Below are 16200 nucleotides of genomic sequence, written 5' to 3'. Positions count from 1 at the left end.
TCTTATGCTTCCTAACAAGTAAAGTTATACCTACTTATTTTGAACTTGATGGGTGTTTCAGTTTGAGATTGACATTGTAGCCATTTGGACAATTATGGACATGGAGTACTGCATCCAGCCCTGGAGTCCTCAGCACAGAAGAGACATAGGACCTGCTGGAGCTGGTCCAGACGAGGGCCATGAAGGCGATGAGGGGGCTGGCGCATCTCTCCTATGAAGACAGGCTGAGACAGTTGGGGGTTCAGCCTGAAGACCTTATAGCAGCCTTCCAGTACCTAAAGGGAGCTTATGAAAAAGATGGAAGCAAACTTTTTAGCAGGGCCTGTTGCGATAGGCCGAGGAGTAATAGTTTTAAACTAAAAGAGGGAAGATTTAGACTAGATATAAGGAAGAATTTTTTATGATGAGGGTGGTGAAGCACTGGAGCAGGTTTCCCAGGGTAGCTGTGGATGCCCCATCCCTGGAAACATTCAAGGACAGGTTGGATGGGGCTTTGATCAACCTGGTCTAGTTAAAGATTCCCCTGCATTGCAGGGGTGGTTGGACTAGATGACCTTTAAAGGTCCATTCCAACCCAAACTATTCTATGTCCACAAAGAGGATTTGAGGCCCCCGAAAGGCTGGAATGAATAAAGCAGAGTTTATATAGGCTTCAGGCAGCGACTAAGCAAAATTTAAGCTCTTTAGGCTTTAACATGCTTCTAATCTTTTGTTGCCCTAGCCCAAAGTTAGGATTATCTATTTTGTGTACTATCCAAATTTTGGATACTGGAAAATCACTTTAGTGAGAAATATGCTAAAAATTGCCCTCAATATGCAGTTCAAGTTATCAACTGGAAGTATTCTATCCCTAGTTTACACCGTTCTGTGCAGTACAACTAATAGTAAAATCTGAATGTGAGTGCTTGACCTCTTCAAATGAAGACTGTATTCGTGCATTTAGGTACTACCACCATCCTTGATTTTAACGAGAAAATCCCAAATTCTACACAACTTCATGGGTAAGCACTGATTTAGAAGTAGCTAATCCTTACTACGAGTCATACCTGAGTTCCCTGGACACCTTATCCTTAATAAATGACTCATGCCTGGCTGTGCGAGTTTGGTTTGCAAACTCCACCTTTCCTGGGATTAAAGCAGCCTGAGATTAAGCAGTCATGCTTGCATGCTTGCCAGGGATGAGACCAGTTATTGCCTAAAGCTTTTGGATCCCCAACACAGAGGTAAAGGCAGCTTGAACTGACCATCTTAGACTTGGTAAATTCTGCATTGCAAGACAGCTTCAATATATCTATTCTTTCTCAGCTCATTTTTTCCCAAGAAGTTGAAGCATAGACCATGTACAAATGACACATTTGGCTTCTAAATAGAAATGTCACTGGTTGGGAGATCTAGCTTTTTTCCTACTGGCAGCTAAATTTGTATGGAGAAAGGGTGCAGGTGTGTACCAGAAAGGTGCAATGTGCTGTCTTTTACCAGGTTGTATTTCTGCACTGTGCACTGTGGTAGGATGAGGAAAGAAATGTAAATCAAGATGTGTTGGACAGCCTCAGCATTAATTCTTGGCTACCCTATTTTTCCATTACCTAATGTTGGATGCAGCAGGTACAACGTAGATTTCAGTTATCAGACCAAGAATCAAGACAGGGATTTTTCAAAGCAATTGAAGACAACTACTTTACTGTTCTGAAAACACCAAATTCAATCACCACAAAAGAGCTCTAGACTGCCCCTCTCTCTGCTAAGCTTCGCCTGCTGTCTGTGGAGATCCATTGCGAAGACAGATTCATCTTAAATGCATACCTTGGTTGATGGGCAAAGACATTCTTTTAGGTATGGTGAGACTTCACAATTGGAAATAGGATGGCTCCTGTCAGTCATCTTCATTGCAGGTCCTTCAAAATGGAGAACAGCTGTGCCAAACTGAAAATGGTGAAATACGTTCAAATGGTGAAAAATGGTAAACGTGCAGATGGCTGAAGGGAGGTATATATGATTTAGTGTGTGATTTCTTCAATCTGCTAGATTTCTACTTCCTGAGCTATGGTTGTTGGATCAGTTTAACTTCTCTTTCTGGTAACGATTTACAGTGTTAAAATGTGTAGTTTTGTATTTGCACAGTTTGGAGGTGCTTCAGGTTGTTGGGTATTTTTGTTGGTGGTTTTTTTGTTTGTTTGTTTTGCATTTTCCTTATTAATATTCTGTGGTGCGGGGAATTCTTCATAAATAATTTTCAGTATTGACCTTTTTATCCTCTCTGTTTAGTTTATTTATTGAGACTCGCAGGAAGAGCTGTTTTTGCATCTCTTCTTCCCTGTGTTCGTTTCTATTATTGTAATCTCTCTTCAATAGAATTGGTAACCTGTGTTATTTTCTCAGCCTCATGTAGTAAATAATGTTACATGTCTGAAGCTTATCACAACAGCAAATAAGATGGTGCATAACGCACCGTCCTCTCCAAATTGGCACAGCAGGGAGTACAGGGCTTGCAGTACATCCATTACCTCTGTTATTTCTCACAAAAACCTGAATTTTTCTGCCTGTGAATACTGTAAGGCAACAATTGAAAAAGAGCTGAGACAGCTACATGAGGACATGGGCATTTAGGAGAGCGTTGTTCCTTTTAGACAGAGGAGCAAACCACACTGGAATGTTTGTGGTTTTATCTCAGTATTTACTCTTATGCCCTCACCTTTTTTGTTGTTTTGCTTTTTTTTTTTCATTCCTGTAGTCTAACTGGAGAATACCAGTTAAAATCCTAGCATCCTAGTTACTAGTTTTATACTGTACAAGTAATTTTCCTATCATCATTTTATTCTCCTTTCACTATGACAACTATGACCTTATTGAGTGTTCATAGGCTTATTCTTCTGTTATCCTTTTGAGCCAATTTAGTCTGTTTGCCTCTGGAATGTTGGTATTCAAGAGCAAACCAAGTGATTTATTTGGATTTGTTGCTCAGAATTCTGTGGCTGACACTACTGTAGATTGGTTTTTAAACAATGGATTAATAAAGTTCTGTTCAGTCATGACTCCCTGTTTCTCCACAGTTGTCTATAAAAATCTATATAGTTAGGTTGCAAGATGTGCAATAACTACAAATTCTTACAAATTCTATTGAATGTAGTACAGTGCACAACGTACCATAAAGCCTATTGACACATGCGAGCAACATGGACTGCAGATCTATTGTTATTTCATTGCAAGAAGACTGTAACTGCTACTTACAATTCAGAGGAGAACAGAAGCCTCAGAATAACAAAATCTCACCTCTTTGGGATGTCTTGTTGAAACAGAGGAGCTAGTGCTTCTGTTCTGCCAAAAAAGAAAAATCCCCTACCTTTCCTGAAGAAAATATTGAGACCTTTCCTTGTAAAGGAAGGACAGGGCACTACTATGAGCTCATCTGTTTAATATGCATGAAATTAGGGGTTTGTGCAGAATAGCTAACAACAAGTAATAATTTTTAAAGAAACTGTGGCTACAAGTAGAGTTTTGTAGGAATTCTTGAAAAGCAAAATGTACAAATTACTACAACCAGCTCCTCCCTGGGGCTGAGTTTCAGCAATTTAAACTCATTCAAACTCAACAACCAAACTGAAGCAATTGTGTGTATAGTATTTGGCTTGCGCTGAGGGCAGATTCAATCCTTAGGGAAAGTGTAGAGAACATTCTGGTGACAGGAGAGGCAGAAATTTCTCCATGAAAACAAAACCGAAGGAAGAACAGTTTGATCTAAGACAAGATGTTACAATTTTTAGTTAACAATACTATTAAAAAGCCAAAAGAATGAAGGAGCTAGATTGACAGAGGTGCTGGAACAGGAGACTTTTATCCAGTACTTACCAGACCAGTTGTCTTGGCTGCTGGAGTCACTCTTTCAGTCCTTTTTTCTTGAGAAGGCTGTAATGTTGCCAGACATGGTAAAAATTTATATAGTAGGTTCAAATATGAGGAAGGAAAGATGGAGGGACACTATCCCACAACACTGCACAATGTCATCTACTTGGGCATTTTTGTAGCTAGTAGAGAAGCGAAGTAATAGAATTAGGTCTTCTATGTAGGTTTTCTATAGAAGGTGCATTGTTCCTTTTCAGTTTTACAGAATGAAATTGAATCAGCACATTTGCAAATTATTCTGTTCAATTTTACTCTTATCTGGAGCACCAATACCTGAAAATATCTTCTTTACTTCTGTTATTTCTCCAAAGTAAGGCTGGGATGGCAATGTAGGAAGAGGTCAAGAATGCGGTCTCAATGTGGGGAAGTCTTGGTTCCTGTTTAACCCACCCTTTAGAGATCTGGCCACTCTGAAAGTCCTCTAAAACCAGCAAGTAAAGGGGACAAAATGTCAAAATACTGACTTGTTTTTCTTTGCTCTTGATCTAGACTTTTCAGAGTAAGGGACTGCATGGAGGGGATGTTATTTAATGGTTTTCATTAGGAATATTGAATGCTAGTATTTTATTTGAGTTTCTTAATTGGTATTCATGGAACAATTTTTTAATGGTTTATCCTAAGGAAAGTCTTAAGCTAAATTAAAATTAAGTTCAGGTTTTGATAATGTAATGCTCAGAATAGAAATTCTATAGAGAAGCTGTAACTATCCCCAGTCAGAAGAGTACAGTTTGCCACTTTGCCCTCCTTCCTCTCCCAGATCCCCAACACCATTTCTCTCCTTGATCCATGCGTGCAAAGGATAAAACATTGGAGGAAAATGTATAGCATTGTTTCAAAAGTGCTTAATTTGAGGAGCTAAAATGATCTCTTCCATTGAATAGTCATAGCTTTGTGTCTCTACAGGGCTGAATTGAGGCAGAGCACTTTAGTTATATTCTCTGCTTTGTTGTCTCCTAAGTCTAACCTTAATTGAATTTTCTGGATTTATGGTACTTTGTTTAGGGAAACTATCTGAACCGCCTAGCTATCACTGTTGGTGTTGGGGTAATAACACATACCTAGCTCTGCCTCGCTGGTTCCCAAACAGCCCTGTAGTGCAAAGTCGTCCTCCTGGAAAACAAACAGAACCAACAGGCAGTCAGCTGCACATGAAAAATGACAGAACATTTCTCCCCATTTCACAAAAAAGAAGGAAGGACGGCTGACATAGGGATTCTGCACAGGGTGGCTCTAACATGGGCCTGCTGGATCTCAGCCTGGTGCCTTTATACCACAACTGCTGTATTTCTCCTCCTTTGTTTTATAGGTTGTACTTCTGGTAAGTAGCTTTATGCTGCTGTTTTAGGAAATGGTATTGCTTGGCTTTATTCCCATCAGCTGACAGAGATGTAAGAATTTCATTAGCTTGATAACTGCTCTCATTCAGGCTGATATAACATGAAAAATGTAGTTTGAAAATACCTTCCAGGGCTGCTGAGGTGGCCCAGATAGGGCTGTGTCAGAGACCCCAATTCATTTCATAGCCTTTCAGTCCTCTAGATGCAACATTTCCTAAGTAGACTCCCACAGGTTTCTGCACAGCAGGCAGAAGGGCAGCTGAGCAAAGAGCTTAGTCAGCACATGTTTGGATACTTCCTAGAGATTCATCAGGAAATGCTTCTGATGCAGTAACTTCCTAAGGCTCCTCAATTAGCACACAGGCTTGCAGCCTTCTCTGTGGCAGGGAGCTCTCTCAGAGCAGCCAGACAGCCCTTTTCCGCCTAGCTACAAAGGGAGCTGTTAGTCTCTTGGGAAACATGACCCCAAAGCAAAGCACTCTCATCCTTAGCTGTGAGGTATGGATTAAAACGTTTGCATGATCAACTTTATTTAGGGGAAATAATGTTCAAATCTTGAAAGCCTGAGTATTCACAAAGTAAAATGGATCCATACATCCCACGTCCCAGACAGAGAACACAATTATGCCATGTGAATTCTGCATTCACTCAAAATATCTTGGCTAGCTACCATTGAGCACCCAACTCCTCCTGGATAAACAACAGGCTACAAATTTGTCACAAAAAATGGCAAATAATGTTGAATTATAAATATATTTGAGAAAATCGTACTGCGTTGGCTGACAATTCATTAAAAAAGAGGAGCTAAAATTGATCAAATGAATTGTTTGTTACTAATTATTTGCCTAGTGCTAGCTGTGATGTGAAACCTTGAGGGTGGGAATAAATTATCTTAATGAGGGATTAGGTTAAGGCATGCTATAAATTCTCATTTCAAGTGCTAACCCCACCATTAATATATTTGCCTATAACTGTGAATCTTTTTTTAATAGCTGCCTGTCTTCTTTGCAGTGCATAAAAATGTTCCTCCTTTTTAAATCCATAGTCTGAAAAGGAATTATGTGGCCTAACAGATTTTCTCTTCATTAGAAACACCAAATAAATACCTATGAGGAAATAACAGTAATGTAGACTGTAAGGTATATTTCATTATGGAGAAATGAATGTTCACATCCCAAGGACAGATGAAGTAGCAGATACCTGTTACTGTGAACAGAACACATCCCTGCTTTTGAAAACCTCATTTGTATAGTGCATGTGGCCTTAAAGATATGTTTTCCAAGTGAAATGAGGCTGGAGAAATGGTGATAAGCTGCTTTATACAACTTGGAAGAGAAAAGAGGAACACGGTCTAAACACTGTACAAACTCATGGTGGTAACGATTGCTTCAGAACGTTCAAGAAGCAAGGATTTTAAATCTGATCTTTCTCCATTAAGTTTCTGTAGTCACATTATTATCATACGTAATTATTATAACTGCTTTTAACAATTCACAGCAAAATCTGAGCAGGTAAATCATAAGCCAATAGAGATAAGGACCATTTCCCTTTATGTGTTTCTGCAGTCTTGTAACTCTATGTTACTCTATGCAACATAGCACCTATGTAATAATAAAACACGTTTTCCTCTCTCTGCCTCTTTCCTTATTTTTATAAGTTGTCACAAAGTGCTTTTAAAAGAAAGGGCATATTATTGTCAGTATTTCTACAGGCAGGTCAACACCCACAATCGCTCAGAAGGTCAGTGTGGCACACAGCTCGCCACACCATGCCTCATGTGCACCAGTCCTACATATGCTCTTTCCCTTAGATATTGCTTGCTCAGAAAATCAGCAATGCTTGCTATTTTGTAAACTGAGGCTGGAGAGGTAGGAGGACATATTAGGTGGTCTTGCCTTTCTGTGAACTCATTTTCAGAATTTATTTGATTGAATTTCCTCTGTATTTTTAAGGCATGATATAATGCATCATTTTGCCAAGAGCTTTAGGGCACCTTTAAAAATGATACTTTCCTTGCCTTCTTTTGGTTTGTCAAATATACGCTGCTGGTTTTCACTAGTTACCTGTCTCTTCCTTCCTGCAGCACTTGGTGTGTAACCGGTTAAGCTCTGGGAGCACATGGGAGATGAGACACTACCCATGCAAATTGTCAAAGCTCTTTGGAGATGCTGTTCATCTCACTGGGAACAGAGTTGGGCCCTCTCTGCTTCCACAGAGACTTGTTTCTGAGCACCGTCAAGCCCCTTGACATTGATATTCAGAACAGTAACAAACTTCGCAGCATTCATTATCCTGTTCAGTATCAATTCAGAGGCAGTGCTTGTGCTTTTGTGTTTGTGCAGGCAAGATTCATCACATTTTTGGGTCAGCTACCTTGTCAGTTCCACAAACATACACACGCACACACAGAGAGAAGAAAAAATGAGCTTCATACGCTTCATTCATGTCAGAACTCAACAACTTTAAGAGCACAAATATTCTGCAGTCACTCATGAAAAGAAATTTTTAATAATAAATATCTAACAATTAATGGGCTGGTAGCTGCAGTTGTCTTCAGGGCATAATATCTAATTTCCTTGCAATGTTTCATATCCTTACTTTTCATGCTGCAACAGTCTATCATTAAAACCAAATGCAGGTTTCTATCACTTTTATTTATTTTTCAAATCAACTTATAAATCAGTGCCAGGCCTTGTTACAGATGAGTTCCAATAAATTATCAGCTGTGGACAAATTCTGAATGTTAAACACTCTCTGTTTCTCCCTTTTTTTTTTTTCCACTCGCTGTGCTCCTGTGTTGCCCTCTGAGCCTGGAGCACACAGCAAGCAGGGGGTTTTGGAAGGATCTTCCCCCTTTTAAACAAGGTGAGAACCTGGCTGTTTAATTATTTGTGATTTAAATAATACAAGCGTGTATTTGTTTTTCAGGAAAAAAAACCCAAAACAAACTAAACCCAACAAAACCAGCAAAAACTAGGGACATCTCTGGACTTTAGTAAAATGGATATCATGCCTTTTACTTGTAGCTGACAGGTAATTCCCAGAGTGACTCGTAACCCTAATCTAACTTACATTAATTCTTTTACTAAAATGCTTTGTCGTTGCCTTTTGGAAGCAGGTCATAAGTGCTTTTGTGAGCTAATGCTAGCTTTTCCTCAGTTGATCTGTCACTTCCAAATTGGGTTATTGAAATTAGCAGTATATCTATCAGTTAAGTAAATTTTACTTCTAGTTTTACCAGTAGACTGAGATACATCAAAAAGCCTGAAGTGACATAGCCTTGTATGGCTAATGGGAAACTCTGACTATTGTAATTAGTAAAATGACCTTTAAAAGTATTCTGGGTTGCAGTTGTCTACAGCTGGGATGCAATGGCAAGCGAATTAGCTGTGATCCTTAGCCTGGATGAACTCTGCATCTGTCCTGGGTTCAGCTGTAACAGTCGAGTTTTCCACATTTGGGAAAATCGCAGGGGTCAGCACACTCAGAGTGCAGAGAATGATCCTCGCCCTGGGAAAATCACCTGCCTGATCATGGTGTCTCCCCTGTCAGGTAAGTATTACTTTCCTTTATTTATCAGTTCACATGAATGACTGACAAAGGGGATTAAAGATACCTTGATCTGTAAAACCTTCAAATCTGGGGACAGAGCAAAACGACAAGTTGAACTTTGCTACCCTGCCCTGCCCTACTAAATTTAAGTCAGCCTATTTACGTTGTTTCTGTGATATGAAAAGCTGCCCGGAACAAGTACTGAGCTGGGAATGTGCAGTTCACAGCTTTCGTGGGAAGGTGTATTTTAAACCTTGACCCAGTGAGAAAATAATTGATTTTTGCATCCTTCCCATTAATTCTACCTAGATGATAAGGAAATCAGGGTAAGAGGCAGAGAGAACCTTTTCCATCCTCTCCAGTGAGCCTTTTGAATTTATTTCAAAAGTATTTAATAGGGCTGATTGATAGGAGTGCACTTGTATATCCATTTAAATACCGTAATGGCTAAGCTAGGTGGGTGAAATGTTCCTACCACACACTACAGGAATAAGTCTGTCCTTATAGAAAGATTCAGGCTCCTGTGCTGGTGCAAGGAAAACTTCCCAGTGCTTCCATGGACCTTTGTCACCCCCAGGTGACCCCTCTCAAGCTGCATGGTATTAGGAGTTCCCCTCCTCAAGTCTGTCTCTCTGCCAGCAGCATATCTTTGCAATGTAACATGGTCCTATGAGATGATTCTATAATTCTAACATAGATACATTACACCTTAACCACAGCACAAACATCTCACAGATTAACTGTACACCAAGTAACAGCCAGGAACATGGCTTCCATTGCCTGTGATGCTGAACTGATGACAGTTTGAAACCCAGATGCGGTCAGCCAGACATCTAAATTCATACTGAGATGCCTAGATTTAAACTGAGATTTAGCTATGTATGCACAGTGTCACTGATAAGCAGGGCACTTTTTTTTTCTGTGTTTATACAGAAGCTTTATTTCAGGAGCCCAGACTGAAAAATAATAACTGATACTAATACTTTATTACTCAGAAATTTCTTTCTTGATTTTCTAAACCTACTGTGCTTCTTTCTACTGTATAGAGCAGTTGCCTTATAGTCAGGCTGCAGCGGAGTGTGAATCAGGACTCCAGCTTCTATCCATAGCTCTCCCATTGGCTTCACATGAAGCCCAGAACAAATCTTGCGCTTTCCTCATCTACACTCTCTCAGTTCCTACAACAGATCGGTAGGGGATACTACTTCCCAGAATTGCTGTGGAGCCTAATTTTATTTGCAGGATACCTGGAGTTGTTTAAATGAAAGGTGCTATAGAAGTGGAAAGGCATTATTATTATTATTATTATTATTATTTCTTGTTGTTGATGTTATTCTATTTCACAGGAGCATTTGCATTCTTCTCCAGAACAGCCTATGTCTGGTGGAAGACTGCCTTCCAAACTTTCTAGACAAAAGCTCTATTAACATACAAACAAACAGGTCACACTATTCTTGGAGCAGAATTCTTTAGCATGTTAATGACAAATTCACACTACTGGCCCCTGAGTGCTCTGGAGAAATACAGGTTTTGCTTAGTGCTTGGTAAAAAAAGGCCATCATAAAATATGTCACTTGTGGCCGATTAATACTGTCACAAGAGAGAAAATTGAAGAGGAAAATTACATAAATTTATCTTTTCATGGGTGCCAACTGTGGCATCCACATGTACTGCATTCTCACTTTTAACATAGTATTCATTTGCAGCTACATGGCCACATTTTCAAGTGAAGGTTCGAAAAAAGGGCTCAGCTTCTGTTTCTGGGCACCTGAAATGATCACCTTTTACCACAGCTTAGAAAAGAACCCAAAGTCAATATGGACTAATGTGGTGATGGCCTCTAGAAGGCCTGGGATGGATCCACAGTCGCCATGTCCTGCTCTAATGCCAGCACAGGACTGCTGTGATTAACGTTATCTGAGGACTCATCTCATGGCTCTGGCTACATAGTTTGGTCTTTCTGTGAAAGATGAGCATTTCTGAAAATCTGGCCCTGCATATAAACAGCTGAGCTCTTTTTACGCTTCTGGCCACAGTGTCATGCAGTTTAGATGTCAAAAGGCACAGGAAAAACTCATGCTCTTTATTTCTTACAAAGCATAGTTTAAGGAATATTTTTTTTTTATCAGGGATTCTACAGGCCACTCTCATGAGTTATGGATGAGAGAAGAAAATTTTGCTCAAAGGACTATATCTATAGCCTGAAGAAATCAGCAGAAACCATTCTCCTTGATTCTCTTGGGCCTTGGACCAAGCCGTCAGTTAGAAAATGACATTTTACTCTTGAAGAACATTGTTTGCTGGCAAGATTTGCATGCATGCCTTAAAAACAGTCTTCTTTTTATACATACTTCATTAATCTTTTTTATACATACTTCATTAATCTTCCTCTGTCATTTTTAGTTTAGGAGCCAACAGCTGCAACAGGGCACAGGAGTGCATTACCCGTATTCAGTGCTGGCTGCTTGCTGCACTGTCCATGATAGCAAAGGTGAGTTGTTCCGTAAGGGGAAAGCACTTTAGGGCTTACAGCAGCCAAGCGCAGCGATCAAGCAGAGCTCTGCACCAGCCAGAGGCTGTCCACCTGCTGCTGCAGCCAGAAATGCTCTGTACACAGAGAGCATCATGGCAGGAATTTGAGGATGGCATGCTGACGCTGATGTTGCCATTTTAAATTCAATCAATTAATATTATGAAGAGGCTAACCCATTACTATAGTAGATAGACTGCTGTTGCCCTCATGGAGCTAAACATTATACCAAGGGCTGGTACTAAATGGTTTTCTGAGTCTTATGAAGGTTAGATTGTATCTTTGAGGATTTCATGCATTTCTCTTTTTTCTTTTTTTTTTTTTTTTTCTGATTAGTTCTTTTTTCCTGCTTAGTTCTTTTTTTTTATTAGATATAGTGAGGGAGTTTATTGAGGAGTGAATAGCAAAATGAAACTGAAAAGTACTTTAATTGCTATTTTAATTGCACAGACACCAGCTTCGGAATTCCAGTAGCAAACCAAAGGTACGATCTTTACAAGGAAAAGAGCAACAGAGATATTTCGTCACAGGCTTTTAATTGGAATCCTAATGAAATCACCTTGTGAAGGTGCGGGATGCCTGAAGCATGCACATGATGGCAAAGAAGGTGACTTTGTACATTAGCATTCAGAAAGACTACAGCCTGTGGCATGGTTTAGGTAGCATCCACTCAAAGCTTCCCAGCTGAGAGGAAAGCAAATTTTGCCACTCCAAAAATGGGAAGCAGAGCTTTACAACATATCTTTCCAGGCTCCCACTGCAGTCAATGGGAAGAGAGGGATTCCTTCGAGGGGCAGCGGTGGTATGTGTAAGGACCTCTACGAGATGTGACAGGACTCTTTGGCCTTCATTCATGTGTTTCACACTTATGAAAACCAGAGCACCAAGTAGAGGTGCACAGCTGATTTTCACTGTAGTCTCCCAGCTACCAAAACCTTGCCACACAAACCCAGTACAAGGGTATGTCCATATTCTTAGTTCCTTGCACCTTTGGAAATTGCATAAAAAGCACAGGCTCTTTTTTTTTTTTTTTTTTTTTTCCTCATTTTCACTGATTTTATGCAGGAGGAACTATCTTGACTCCTATAAAATTACTCTGTATTTCCACAACTGTGAATGTACTAGTAAGAGTAGTACTGTACTTAGAATAGTAAAATAGCATCAGCCTAAAATATTAATGTTTGAAAAGCTTGACCTGGAATAAGGAATATTTGTGTCACATGAGAGTCTTCCTCTGAAGAAACAGTAGTATTTTGTCAGCATTCTCAGGTTTTTTGTACCTACAGAAAGGATCCGGTTTTCAACGGTGCTGCCTGCCTAACAGGTTTCATAGGACTAAGCAGAACTGCTTTGATGAACATCTTGGAAAACTAGACACCTCTTCAAAAGTATGAAATAAAGCTCTACCTTAAAGCTCCCTTTTTATCTGCTTTTAGCTATCTTACAGCACACTTCTTCACCACAGGAATCGTCCATTCCTATTACACAGAACGCAAAGGAGGAAGAAAAAACTAATCAGCCAGAGTGTAGATGGACATGACCTCACTTGTTCATCAAACAGAATCAAAGTCAATACAACAGTGTCAGTAAATCCCTTTTAATGATATCTCCCCAAAGAACTTTTACATGTAGAGAGATCCACTATGAATTTACCACTTTGAAATACAAGTCACTACACACCAAATGCTCAATAAGCCACAGGGGCAGCAATCATATGTAAGACAACTTTATGATTTACCAAAACCACTAAAACAGTCCAAGGCTGCTAAGACCAATTATAGTATTGGTCATAGCTTCATCTTCTGTTGCCTAGTGAAAGTCCTCTGTTAAGCATTACATTGGCAGGGGAAGCCAAGATGTGGTGCTTCCCAGAAACATCCTATGTTGTTAGACTAGCAAAATAAAGTCTTAAGATCCTTGTTTCCTAAGAAGGGGTAAATTCAGTCTTCCAGAAGAAAATGCCAATTACCATATGAACATCTCAAGTCCTGATTCTCATCCCAGATACCATCTTCTTTCATTTGCAAAATCCTTGTGACTTGGGTTTTTCACAATGCAGCTTTCAACCAAAGGTGCAGGTAGGTTTCAGCTTGCATAAGCCCGCACATACTGTGCATACAATTGCATTGTGCCCATCGCTACTCTCATTGAACTCGGTAAAAAGTTAGGGAGCACAGAGCACTGAGTTGATGCACATCAGCAAAGACTGTAAAGCTCTTTGGAACTTAGGGGAGGGCAAGAGGCCATGCCTAAGTAAGATCTTATCCCAGTGTGAAAAGCAGCAGAATGGAAGTAAGAATATTTACAGGAATTACTGAGTGACATTTTGTGGCATATTTTACTTAAGAGATCATTCTCTTGAACAGAACAGAACCAAACAGAACAGAACAGAACAGCTATAGAATTTAATTACAGATTTAATAATATTAACTTTCAAAGGTAGATCAGTTAAGTAACCTTTTGATGCAGTAATGTGTATCTATTTATTGGCCAATATTCTTCTGCATAAAACTTACAAGAAAGTGTGAATAAATCATTTGAATAAATCAGATGTGTCCAACTTCAGGGCATTTATTCATAAGTATTCTAAGAACACCTTTCTGAGAGTCAGTAAAGAAAACTCAAAACCTTGTCTATGAGAATAAAGTAGTATTTGCCTGTCTAGGGTATTTTGGGGGTTCTACAATCAACATAATACTATATTTCAGGAAAAAAATCCTCATTTTTACTTGTTGGGACATATCCAAAACACACCAATGTGAGATCTCTCATGAGACCCCACCTGGAGTACTGTGTTCAGCTCTGGAGTCTCCAACACAAGAGGTACGTGGACCTGTTTGAGCCAGTCCAGAGGAGGGCAATGATGATGATCAGAGGGCTGGAGCCCCTCTCTTATGAAGAGTTGGGGTTGTTCAGCCTGAAGAAGAGCAGGCTCCAGGGACACCTTTTAACAGCCTTCCAGTACCTGAAAGGGGCCTAGAAGAAATCTGGAGAGGGACTTTTTTTACAAGGATGTGTAGTGATAGGACAAGGGGGAATTGCTTTAAACTGGAAGAGGACAGATTTAGATTAGGCATTAGGAAGAAATTCTTCCCTGTGAGGGTAGTGAGGCACTGGAACAGGTTTCCCAGAGAAGTTGCAACTGCCCCATCCCTGGCAGTGTTCAAGGCCAGGTTGAACAGGGCTTGGAGCAACCTGGTCTAGTGGAAAGTGTTCCTGTGCATGGCAGGGGGTTGGAACTAGATGATCTTTAAGGTCCCTTCCAACCCAAACCATTCTATGATTCTATGATTAACTTCAGTAAGCTTCCGGTTTAGGAAGAAGGATGCTACTGTGCGCTTCACAGCAGCAGTAACACTAGCAGTTATCTTCCCCTTTACACATATCCAAAAAGCAATTTAACGCACCAGCAGCAGTTGCCTATTAATTGGGCTAGAATAAAGGTAGCCTGGGAGGGTGGGTTTAAAAGAGGAATGTGGCACTATTATGTATTGCTTGCAAAGTAAACAAGCAACATCAGTATAGTCATTTCCTAATTACGAGCTGTTTCATAAACTGTAAATGCTAACATGGGAGAGGTAAATCATAGCAATTTAATTAATAAAACACTTTAGACAATTAAATCCATATGTGCATGTCCTGGGGCACAACATCAATAATAGAAGCTTGCAGGCATATTTTGGAAATTTTATGCAATCATCTGCAGATCTTGTAGTCAATAATTGGTACAAACTGTTTTAACTCTTCGTTGCCTGGTCTGGAAAACAGAAAGGAATTGTTAATTACTATTATTATTGATTTCATTACATTTATTATGTTGCCCATTTTTCCATCCTATGTGTGCATTTTAAAATTATTTCTGTGCACGCTACAAAATGAATCTGATCACTTCCTTACATGTATGTGAGGTCTGTATGCAGCATAGTGAATGGACTTCACTCTAGAAAGTTAACAGGCTTGTTTTCCTGGTCCACAGGGCTAGACTAAAATTTGCAAACAGTGCAACTTTGGGCTCTGCAGTCTGAGTATAATTTCTGAACAATGAGGCTTGAGCTCTGAAGTTGCAAGGATCTGTCCATGAGCAAAGATATCTTGAAAGATTTTGGAGACCCTAAGCACAGAGCTGAATGGAGATTTTGACAGCTCCAAATAGGCAACGGATAGATGTTCTGAGAGGCTACCTCATGTGTGAAGAAACTTGGAGTTGTGCACAGGCTGTTATCCTGATACTTTGCAAACCAGGCTGACAATGATCCAGAAAAGAAACAGATAAACAGAACCAAACCAGTGTAAGACCTAAGTCCCCCACACTTTTCCCGTGGGACACGGAGCTTGACAATGTGTTACAAACCTCTATAATTTGGGATATCTAGCAATGCCTTTTAAGTTTGGGAGCCCATTTGTCCACAAACAGCAGCCAACACTGAAAAATGGGCCACGGGCCATTTTTACACAGACAAACTGCTAGCAATAGCCAAGCCCAAACATTTATAAAATGCCCAAACATCTCCAAGCAGATGGCTGTAGCTGAACTCAGGCAACACTCAAAAGGACTGTCCAAAGCGTTGCCTCCCTGACTGTCAAAACCAAACTCCTGTCTACCAAGAAAGTACTGGAGTCTTCTAAGGCTCATTAAGTTTGCAGAAGGAAATAGCACGGATCACACCCCTGCACTGGCTCCCAGCTAATTTCCGGTGTCCATGTAAAGCTTTGTTCTTGGAATTTTGAGAAAAATAAATCCAGCCCTGGCAGCATCAAAGCATGGTATGATCTTTGAACCACTATAGCTGTGTGTTCTCTGGGACAACGCAGATTGTAAAGACTTTTAAAGCAATTAATGGATTCAGTTCCATTTACATCAAAGTTCCAGTTCTGATTTAT

General features: G+C 39.9%; 1 pseudogene; it reads right to left on the bottom strand.

Annotated features, from left to right (window-relative positions):
• Positions 1 to 8669: 8669 nt before the first annotated feature.
• On the bottom strand, positions 8670 to 8797 carry LOC115600826 (annotated as a pseudogene).
• Between the last annotated feature and the right edge of the window lie 7403 nt (positions 8798 to 16200).

This window comes from Strigops habroptila, chromosome 1 (genome assembly GCF_004027225.2).
Source record: "Strigops habroptila isolate Jane chromosome 1, bStrHab1.2.pri, whole genome shotgun sequence".
Taxonomy (NCBI): Eukaryota; Metazoa; Chordata; class Aves; order Psittaciformes; family Psittacidae; genus Strigops; species Strigops habroptila.
Note: the sequence above shows the minus strand (reverse complement) of the source record. Positions and strands in the feature narration are given on the sequence as shown.